This window comes from Mercenaria mercenaria, unplaced genomic scaffold (genome assembly GCF_021730395.1).
Source record: "Mercenaria mercenaria strain notata unplaced genomic scaffold, MADL_Memer_1 contig_988, whole genome shotgun sequence".
In the NCBI taxonomy this organism is placed as follows: Eukaryota; Metazoa; Mollusca; class Bivalvia; order Venerida; family Veneridae; genus Mercenaria; species Mercenaria mercenaria.
The window spans coordinates 50,351-62,240 of NW_026463907.1; the positions used below are offsets into that span (position 1 = coordinate 50,351).

Here is an 11,890-nt window from a genome sequence, read left to right on the forward strand (position 1 = left end):
CGGACAAGCATTTGGTATTGACAAATAAGTTGTTGATTTTTTTTCTTATTTGAATAATGGTTATGTAATGACAGTGTACCTAATTTTAAAACATAACATAATTATGTATAATTTTCTTATGCAATACAAAAACAAGTAAAACAAACATTGATTAGAATACATATATCACACGTGATTCTGGTTTTAACGGTATATTAAACATGATAGATTTAGTGTGACTCGAAATAACATATTGTTTAGCATGAAATGGTATAGTATAGTGCAAGAAGAAATACAACCGTACCAACGTCTCTGTAACTAATTTTAAAACAATTACCTAAGTAAATATAGATTGATTCTGTGTGTGATGAATTTGCAACACTTATCTTCAAAGACTTGGAAGCGGTGTGAGTTGTAAGATAATTTGACTTAAAAAGGTTCTGTTGTATGAATTGCCATCCGTTTCGCATCTATATTTATAGAATAGATGGAACTTAGAATTGCCAAGTTTAAGTAACAATTAAAATAAGTCATATAGACAAAAGCACCCGCCATAGGATGTCATACTAGATTTGCCCAATTAAAGACAGAGCCATAACTGACATTAATGCGACGGACGGTTGATGACAAAAAGGATATAGTACACGATCTATCAGCAGGTCAATTGAAAATATGGCATGCTGCTATTTGATTTGATAGGGCACAGAAATCAAGGTTCATAAATTTTGTATATATCTCATCGAAGTTGTTGGAGACGATTCAGCAAAAGAAAGAAATGTTGCTAGAGAATCAGCGGCATTTCTTGCCTCTTTTCACGGAACAATGGTGGGGAGAACACACAAAATCTGATGCTAGTGTTGCAGTTTGGCCAAAAAGGTCGCAAAATTGACCCAAAGATACACTCACTCCCATCAGTGACAGAACCGGAAGCAAGTGCATTTCCAAGCCTGTGTGTGGAAACAAGCTGTGAAACCGCATCTGCCAGAACATGACCCAGTGGAATATGGGTTTTCGAAAATTGAAACCAGTCATGATGACTGCAAATGCAGAACAGGCACCACAGGAAATCGTAACATTTATGTGGTGTTCATGTGACAGTAAGCTGTCACGTAAAAATACAATGTCGATGTAACAGTTTTCTGTTGCCGCCCACGGTGTTATGTGCTTGCTGAGGCAAGAATGTGTTGTGATGAACAAAACAAAACGTCAAACAGGTGACTGACAAGTTGAAGTTAGACATTATAATACAAATACAAAGAATATCTCGGCGCTGTTTTTTCCATATTACGGTATACTATAGACGTTTTATATTACATAATGTTCTATTATATGGTGTCAACCCATACCAAGTCACACGACCAGGTATTTTATATACCGTTTAAACCAAAACAATGTTTGATATATCAATTTTAGACAATGTATGTTTAATATGATTATATGTTGAGGAATGTGTCATTGTTTTAAAAATAAGTAACCAGTCAATATAAAAAAATGTTTTACACGTACAGACGTATTAAAAGGAAACGTATAGTTATAAAAACCCTAAATTGTTTTAAATTGTGAGTGTTCGTTAAATTTACTTGATTTGCAATTAATGATTATCAATTATATTATTGTAATTAAAAAATTATAATATCATTTCTGAAACATTACAAATAATATGGATATAAGCTACAATAACCAATACACATACATCTCATATTGAGTTAATTGTGTTAATGTTATACTAGTATGTGTAATATACTGAGAGGCTTAAATAAAACATTTAACAATATGTATTTCTATTATTTTGGCAGCTATATTGACCGCAATCTTGTTTATAGCTAAATGCTCAATGTTGCCACTTCCACGTCAAACGAATTCATTGAATACCATATCATACCTACATAAAAATGTAAGAGACGTTTGTTTGCTTATTCTAAAATATATGGCATTCCACGGATGGCCAGACTAACATATTTACATTTTATGTCCCATTTAGATAAAGAAATAACTTTGTTAGGGAGTAAATGTTAATGTATTGAACTGAGATAAGATCAGTTTAAACCAGTAAACATTCCATCATGACAGGAATTTAGAGGTCTAAGCTGTCAAAAATAACTTAAGAGTGATCACAGAAACAAAAACACTTCTTATTCAGTACCGGATGACACTGATTACACATAAACTGTGCGACATGCATTTTTGTAAGAAAAAATGAACATGTTCTTATAATATATAAACCTTGCTGAAATTATATTACAAACAGATAAAAAGCAATTGTAGACTTAGTTTGACTGAGTCTGTTTATGACAGATTTTTTAAAAATAAAACTGACATTAGTTACCTTGACAAGTAGTTTTAGCTCGACTTTTCGAAGAAAAAGTAGAGTTATTGTACTCGCCCCGGCGTCGGCGATAAAGTCAAATATCTCTGTTACTATCAAAGCTATAGACTTGAAACTTAAAATATTTATTTACTATCAAAGTCTACACTAGGAGAAATAATCCTCATAACTCTGTTTTGAATTTTGTCAGAGTTATGCTCCTTTCTAACTTAGATTTTTTGTAAAAGTTTTTGATAAAGTCAAACATCTCTGTTACTATCAAAGCTATTGATTTGAAACTTAAAATACTTATTTACCATTAAAGTCAGAATTTTGGCAGAATTATGCCCCTTTTTAACTTAGAATGTTTTGTTTAAATTTTTGATAAAGTCAAATATCTCTCAGACTGTTACTATTAAAGCTTTTGACTTGAAACTCAAAATAGTTATTGACTATCAAAATCTTCACCAGGAGACACAATTCCGTTAACTCTGATTTGAATTTTGACAGGGTTATGCCCCTTTTTAACTTAGAAATTTTTGTTATTTTTTTTATAAAGTCAAATATCTCTTTTACTATTAAAGGTTTTGACTTGAAACTCAAAATAGCTATTTACTATCAAAGTCTACACCAGGAGACACAATTCCCATAACTTTAATTTGAATTTTGACAAAGTTATGTCCCTTTTTAACTTTTTTACTGGCAAAGCTCTAATTCAGAGTCGAGCACTGAGAAAAGTCGAGCGCGCTGTCTTATGGACAGCTCTTGTTTTCTTTTGAATACTTGATTCAATTTTTGAAAACCTATCTTTTTTTCATTCTTTGAAATATCTTCGCTTGGTTTAAAGTCACAACGACACATATTTATAGGACATATGGTGACTTTCCGGCTTACTACTGTTTGCAGATCAAATTGCCCTTTCCTCCTTTTTGAAATCGATAGAGTTGCTCTTTTACGTCACAAAAACGGCTGAAGCTTTTTTTGAAGCAATGCTGACAGGTTAACCCCGCCTCATTCATTCACATTGTCGTGAAACGTTTTTCTTTATCTTGACGTCACACAAAGCGCGCGCTCTGACTCTATCTTTGAAGTATCGCCGTTCTTGCATACATGGTATAGTGCAATAAGGTGATAATAGATATATTGTTTCAATATTTTTAATATTTTTACAATCAACCCACCACCGATAAAGACGATTTTTGTGAGGACAACCACCCATAATTATGATTTTCTGATGGACCACACCACCCATAATTATGATTTTCCGACGGACCCCACCACCCGTTAATAAAAATTCGGTCTGTGTGACGTCTGTTAGATAGGTCTGTTTCAGTACCGTACTTCGGTTGGTACGAGCATTTCAGATTGGAAAGTTTGTTTTTTATGTTTTCAATATTATTCTCAGCAGCATCCGAAAATAGTACTCCCAGGGGCCTGCTTTGCGTGGTATACTGAGTAAATTACCTGATGACTGCCGAGAAACATTTAATTTTCAAAGCATAAAATAAAAAAGGCTGCAAAATCAAAAGAAGAAATAAAACAGACCAGGATAGGGTGCAAGGGTGCAGTCAGTGATTGCGCATGTTAGTAAATATTCTTGTGTTTTGGTAGTTTTATAAATTTTAGAAGAAAGCAGGGTCATAGCTTGGATGATTTCAAGTATTCTGTATTGTAAAGAATGCTGATAGTGTAATTCTGTTAGATAGCTTGGTAATAATTAGCCTACTTTTGTCTTTGTTGGTATTACAGATTGTGGTACCATGAAATATGTTCATAGAAAACTGCATTTTGTTAAATTACTATGGAATTATTTTGTACGTGTAAATATGTTTACAGGTCATTACATGATTGATTCACAGTTATGTTTGGTCTTACACACCCTACAAAGTCATGAACTTAAAACTGAAAATCTGTTCATGACACTGAAGGCTACTTCCTTAACGTTTCAATTGACCTCTATTTGTACAGTGAGTGATAAAACATTTCTGTTGGATACGCATATTGGAAGCTCTAAGATACGGTCAAAACATATGAATATGAATTTGACAGCTGCCTAATTTATATTTTACCTCCTACAGCTTAGTAAATACTTCAAATTTGTCATCCATATAAACATAGCTACTTTAGACGCGTAATTTTTATATTACTATGGGTATTAACCGGGCACAATAACCTGCTCAAATATAGATGATATTAAATTATCAATACCATTTCAATAAATGGAGGCCAGGTTAACATATTTTTATATTATTTTGTAATTCAGGCAGGTCAGTAAAGAAATTTAAATAATCTTTAAAAGATTTACCAGATTATCAAAATCAAATTTTGCAGTCAAAATGTACACTTATTCAGTCGATAGATAAGTCAATCACATACACTTGCTGCAACATAATCAAAACACTGCTTATTGCAAAAAGTATCTAACACTGCTTATTGCAAAAAGTATCTGTTGAAAAAAAAAGATCCAACAAAACTGCTTTTAAAAGGTATATAGTGTAATGAACGCCGCAAAGAAATTCTTTATGATTTTTCATTTACTGATATCTCATTACGTGATAATATGGACATAAATTGTAGTGTCATTGCATTTGTCAAACAAAATGGGGGTTGAGGGTTGGGCGGAGGGAATGCGTTCAAATACTGAAAACAGTCAGTAGTCGTAATACTGTAAATGGAAACAAAGTCAAATGAGAGAGCAGCCAGCTAAGACAGCGATACAGTGTGGCTGCTTTACACATGCGGCTGCTTAAAACATATTGAAATTAGAGAGTTTGGTCAGTTTGGGAGGAATGTTGATCGGCTACATAAGCCAAGCGGCTGTTTATGCAGACGGCCGCTAAAGCAGGATTTACTGTACACCTCTATATCACATTCCAATGGACTATCTACATTTCATTGTTAACATCATACCCTCGACCTTTATTTATTGAATTTTTTTTTTTTATTATTATTGTTTTCATTTTTGAAAAATGACGCTATGTTCGTATGCCGAGCTATGTGCTTGTCATACTCGCCATTCACTTCAGTCAAAAGCCACCAACTATATTTCTATTCTAAAACTTTCCTAGAGGGAGGTTCTACTGACTCACACAAATGGAACAGGATTCCCCTTTTTACACCTTCGCGTGGAGTAACTTCAGATTTCTCCTACATGTAATAAATAGGTCTGTTAAAAAACCACCCAAAGGGAATTCACAAAAAAAAATGCCTTTTTTATTCGTGTAACAATCTGATGTCCAGATAAAAACTGGTTTATAACAGAGCTATAATTTGACAGAAGCTAGGGATCGGATGGTGGGGCTGGTTTTCATGCCTATAATACATTCAATTATTAGTAAGTATTAATTTATATATTTGTATATTATGTAATTTCCTCCAACATAAAAAATGTTCATACTGTTCGTCCTTCATTTCTTTTCTTCAAAACTAACCTAATTTCAAAGTATGGTTAGGATTAAAAGTTACATTTACTTTTTCATGATAATCATAACTATTTTTGTTTGTTTGGTGCCAAGAGCAAACTCTTTTTGAAGTTTGATTCTCGGTACTCAAATAGCCCTTTTTTGACATCTGAAGATTTTTTATGGTTTCATTGCACGTGTAAGCCAAGCTGAACATTAGTCGTCCATTATGCACTAAAGATAAAGCTTTATTCGATGTGTGTATTACCCGGCAGGTTTGGCATATATGAACGCCGGAAAATAATGACCAGTAGTGGTCAAATCTAGGTATATAAAATTTAATCATGTATTTGGATCGCGGTGAAATATGAAACGGAGAAGCGGATGATTCCTTTATTTCTTTATTTCTATTATTGCCACTACGGAACATAATAATTCTTATATCTTTCTGTGTATGGTTTACTATATATAGAGAGAATATTAGGTTACTGTCTTATAAATTTAAATTTATTAAGTGAGTCGGAGAAAATATAAAAGTCGAGGCTCTGCCGAGACTTTTATTTTTTCGTAGACGAACTTAATAAATTTAAATTTATAAGACAGTAACCGAATGTTCTATTTATCCTACCTTCTGATCTAAAATCATTCTTTGATTAAAATTCAAAATTTACCACCAACTAGATCTGAGTCTGTCTTGCACAGAAATTAATACGCCCCACCATTACACAAACAGGTCTTTAAAATAAAAATATTATAAAATTAGAGCCGAAAAACAAAGGCTAACCTTGTTCTGCTTTGTGTCTGACTTCTCTGTTCTGCTGAACATTAAAGAATAATTTTAATTTGCTGCCAAGTGAAGTTTTGTCCGAAGTTCAGTTGAATGTCGGATTGCCCATCCTCACCAAGCAAACGATTGACGAGACTTATAATATACACGCCATATCGCCGCTTGACAAAACGAATAGGCAAACCGTTTCCTCGATGATAAAATTCAATAACACTCCATTACAGATGCAATATATTCCTAAATTGACGAGTAGAAAGCTAAAATTCTGAACAAACGCTATACATGAGTCACTTTCTGTTTCTCCGAGCGTTTCCGTTATAAAAACTTTTTTGTAGTAATTGCAAGTACGGTATGCATACACTATACATTTGTGATGGTCTCACATACCTAATAAAAGCGCGTTTATGAAAATAATTGCATAAATATGTCTTTTAGCAGTTATTCTCAAAAACAAGATGGCGTCGTTTTAAAAAAAAATCCAAAAAGTAGTCCGCCAAGCTTTATTTAGTCACTGACCAGATAAAGCAAAATTTATCTGACCCCTTGATTTTTGCCTTTATTTTGCATGAAGGTAGGATAAAAAGAATTAGCTATCATCGGATAAATCATATTCAGTTATTGTGACCTATCATAGATGAACAGACTGCAATGATTAATTGGAATAAACATGCATATGGCAATTCACGCACACATTAAATGTTTAAGAAATAATCAGTTCCCAATCATGGTTTATCGTAAAATAACCCGTGTCGTGCGGCCTTCGCGATATACTGTTTCTCGTATGAACGAAAAACTCTGGTTATTCTACGATGAGTCACACTTGGGAATTTTTTATTTCGATTCTAACACGACATACTAGTATCAACAGTGTTAGAAAAAAATGGTAACTAATTTTCACGACTGTGCTACGCACCTGAGTCGGATGACGTCACTGCACGCGCATGGGTTATCCAATAATAGGAACGAGGTCAGTAATTCGGTCGAAAATGTGCTTCCGTCGTGTAGTCGAAAGAAGTGCATAATAAATAGATCCTAATTCACCCTTTTTGTGCAAATTCGTGTAGAACGCGTGCTTTAATCACACCTTTTCACTACTAGAATACATTCTACATGAAGATGAGATTGAAGTATGTATTTATTGTGCGGACGAGAGCAAAAATGCGCCATTTTAGGGTAGCACACCACAACTGACTGGCGTTTCACTAGGAACTATTCAACCCCCTATTTTCTTTTCATTTTTATTTTGTCGCTATTTTGTGATAGAACTTTCATGAAAAATATGTGTAGGAAAAAGTGATGTTCTATAAAGATACGTAAAGACGACCTGAAGTTGTCGTTTTTTATATGAAACAAAAAAGGATTTGAATTACTGACCTTTAACCAATAACCGTTGAGGCAGATCACTACCAAATCAAATGAAAGCCTCCACTGGTCACAAGTAGTCCACATATAAATAGTGCTAATCTTTCTCCCTTTCCTCGCGCCCTTTCTTAACAGCATGGTGTTTTTTTTTTTACTCTGCTGCGTTTCGTATGTATCACGTAGCATTCTGTCGAAATTGGCATGTTCCTATCGCATGCTATGTAAATATGGCGGCGTAAGAATCTAATGCTTTGAAAGGAAAAATTGAAAGAAGCGAAAAGGAGTAAATTCAGCGGGTTGTATTTATCGAACTGTAGTTTTCTTATATAGAGCTTAACATCCCCTTTTCTTTTTGTTTTTCTAAAGTAGCGATAATAGTTCTTTATGGGAATATAAGTCTCTGAAAATCTAATATGCTAGAAAACATCGAAAAGCCGTTTGAAAGTGAGTGAATTTTATATAAAATAAGGAGCAGCCGGATTTAGTGGTGTTCAGCCTTAACTGTTGCTCTTCTATGTGTATATAGTATACCTTGTACCAGAAATTTAATAAAGTTATCGACTATAAATTGAATGTACAATTTTATGTTGAATTAACTATATGTTCTGTTCTGATCTGTTCTGTAACATAATGTTATGTTATGTTATGTTATGTTAGAATCAATAATTTGCATTCATTTGAATCATGGGCGCTTGTGATTATATTCGCAATTTTCTGATCATTTTGCTGTATGAACATCAGAGACAGTAGGATAGTCATATTAACCTAAGTTTGGAATGTTCGTGATAGAACACTGTCTTGACAAGTTAAAATTGTGACCTACTTTCCAAATATGTAATTTTACTGTAATGGCCTATACTCCAGTTCGAGTTGAGGTTTGAGGGCAAGTTTCAGCACAAAACGACTAAACACATGTCTGTTTCACAAAAGTTTGTAATAATCGTGACCGATAGAAACGGAATTACTGATAGTGTTACAGGTAGGGAGAGAGAGAGAGTACAGTACAACTTGTCATTTTAGAGGTGGTACATTTAAGAAATAATAAGTTCCCAAGTTGTTGTTTATCGTTGAAATTAACCCGTGTTTTTCGTTCTTATGCGTAAGAATATATCGCGAAAGTATGTATCTAGAATAGTAAATAATGAATGATTTTTGATATTTTGAAGTAACTGCAAATATTTTTAAAGATGTTAATTTCCTTGCATCTCTACTAATCACATGAAATAACAACATAATTATAAACTTATGAACTGTTTTGTATTCTAATACGACCAGCGAATAACCTACATACGTGTAGCGCAAAATCTATCTCGGGTTACTATAACCCAATAACTGCAATAACCCACGCGCGTGCAATTACGTCTTCCGATCCAGGTGCGTAGCACAGTCGTGAAAATTAGTTACCATTTTTTCTAACACTGTTGATACTAGTTGGTCGTGTAAGAATCGAAATAACAAGTTTCCAAGTGTGATTCATCGTTGAATAACCCGAGTTTTTCGTTCTTATGCGCAACAATAATTCACTCAGGCCTGCGGCCTTTGTGACATATTTTTTGTGACGGGTTATTCTACGATAAACCACACTTGAGAATTATTGTATGTCTTCTTGCTTCCTTAAACGTTGGAATATCACTGATTTTACTAATCTGGAATTTTTTTCCCGTCTTAATACACGTGAAATGATGACACCACGTCACTGAATTAGATAGACCTGTGTGTTTATCTAATTCGTGTTTAAAATCATTACTTTGTCAGAAACTGTTATTTCAAATTACATGTTAAAATAAAAATATTCCTTTTTTTATTCATTTAATACTAATTTTCACTACAAGAATTATGTATTGCATTAAAACATAACATAAAGTCGATTAACATACAGAGCTGCATGTTCTTAGTTAGACATGTAAATATAATACATGGACAATGAAAGTAATATTCACATTAAAACATATATTTGCAGTTTACTCTTTTTCACATATTTCTCTTAAAAGTAATGGGCAAATATGAAAACATATTATTCTGCTACAATTATTATAATTATTGCATATCTGTACACGATAAACCCCAATTTAGCATCACTATCACATTGTCATACAAGATTAAAGTCAAATAACGGGTTTCACAATAAGTTAACCGAATGTTGACATATTTCTGTACATTATGGTAACTGATTGGATTAGTATTTATTTGTCTAACATGCCCCGCGGCTGGGGACAATTATTATGGCTCTTGTCTTAACACCTAAATTATAAATATGAAGTTATAAATTTTGATAATTTCATTACCGTTCAAAATCCAAATTCAGATTATTGTAATGTAAAATGCATTTACAGGCCACAGATCCATAATATCTAAAAACTTTTTAAGTTGAAAATACACTTTTTCAAGGAGACCCGTATTACACATATATTTTGCCCTAAAATGTTTCAAAAAATAAAAATTCTGGCCTCCGTTCAACAACAAGAATTTTTTTTTTAGAAATCTGGAAATAAATGCTATATCTCTAAAGAAGGCTTGATAACATAATAATGTCTTTATTGCCGCGGTGATCCTGGGTTCGATCTCCGACGATGTCATCTTTTTTTTTTTTACTTTGAAATTTTTATAATTATATTAGAAACAAAAACTCATTTTATAATGTTCATAATATGAACACACTTCAATTTGAGAGAAAGATTTTTTTAGCCAAATCTGGAGGTTAGTGCCTTTAAATACATATCTTAAAATACGCTTAGTAATCAGGTAATGGGAATAACATTCTTCCCGACAATTTTTAAACAAATACCAAATTATCATTAAAAATCACCAATTTGAAGAAATTACAATGTAATGTATATTAGATAGTAAACATGTACGTCGATCTAATTCCGTCTTAGTCAAATTAAATAAAAAGGTTATTTTAAATTACATGTTTGAATAAAAATATTTAAATTTTGAAAATTATTTTTTTAATTCATTTACTTTGAATGTATGATTCTCATACATGTTTGCCATTAAAAGATATAACCAAAAAAGTTACGCTGAGTAATGAGAATAACCTTTACCCGATTTATTATAGAACAAACGAATCAACAGGCAGAAATTGTCACATAATTAAGAGAGAAGTATATGCAATACACTTGCTACTCTTTTCCCAGGCGTTTCTCCAAATTGTATTTTTTTATATAAATTTTGTTTCACACTGGAACCAATTCAGATTTGAGATTTGTTTCAATTTACTGTTCCCTGCCCCCACAATGCCATTCAAACTCCCAACACAGTGTTACTTTCTCTTATTGGTACAAACTCCAACACAGTGCTACCTCCTCTTAATGATCGTTTTGGCAATATTACTGGGCGGAGGCCGTGTGTCATTCAGTAAACAAAGACAGAATATACCATACTCACAGTTATACAATAAAACAGATAGTAAATGACTTTAAAACATCTTTAACAGATAAATAAAACATAGCCAACTTACTTTTCTTTTAGACTAACACGTCCTCTTCTTTGATGAAACAGACAAGAACTATTTTTCAAAAGATAGTCGACGTTTTTTAATCAATCGATATAGTATATATACTTTCGTGATAAAAACACTTCAAAAGTCATATTGAGCAAACATCTATATTTATACAGGAATTTATATAGACTCGTCCGTCGATAAGGGAAATCAACATGATTGGCTTTGCCTTATTTAGATTAGAATCACTACTTATTTGCTTTGTTTTATTTGGGTTTAACGCGGTTTAACTTTTTTCAACAGTATTTCAGTTATGTAACGGCGGACAGTGTTCCTTGATTCTGTACCAGTACAAATCCGTTCTCTGCAAGTAAATACCAACTTCCTTACACGAGTCAGCTAGAGGTGGAGGACGAATGAGTTCAGACACAATGTCTTTTTTATACGCCCGAAGGGACGTATTATGTTATGGTCTCGGTGTCCGTCTGTCCGTCCGTCCGTCCGTTAGTAATTTCTTGTTCGCTCTGTAACTCTTGAACCCCTTGAAGGATTTCAAAGAAACTTGACACAAATGTTCACCACACTGAGATGACGTGCAGAGTGCAAGTTTTGGA

The 11,890-nt window shown here is 33.1% G+C and overlaps 1 long non-coding RNA gene across 1 annotated transcript in view; it reads right to left on the minus strand.

Annotated features, from left to right (window-relative positions):
• Positions 1-11,419, minus strand: part of LOC128555054 (uncharacterized) — a 36,601-nt gene extending 25,182 nt beyond the window's left edge. The window contains exon 1 of the long non-coding RNA XR_008369773.1: positions 11,295-11,419. This is a non-coding gene — a long non-coding RNA (uncharacterized LOC128555054). The remainder of the gene's footprint in view (positions 1-11,294) is intronic.
• Between the last annotated feature and the right edge of the window lie 471 nt (positions 11,420-11,890).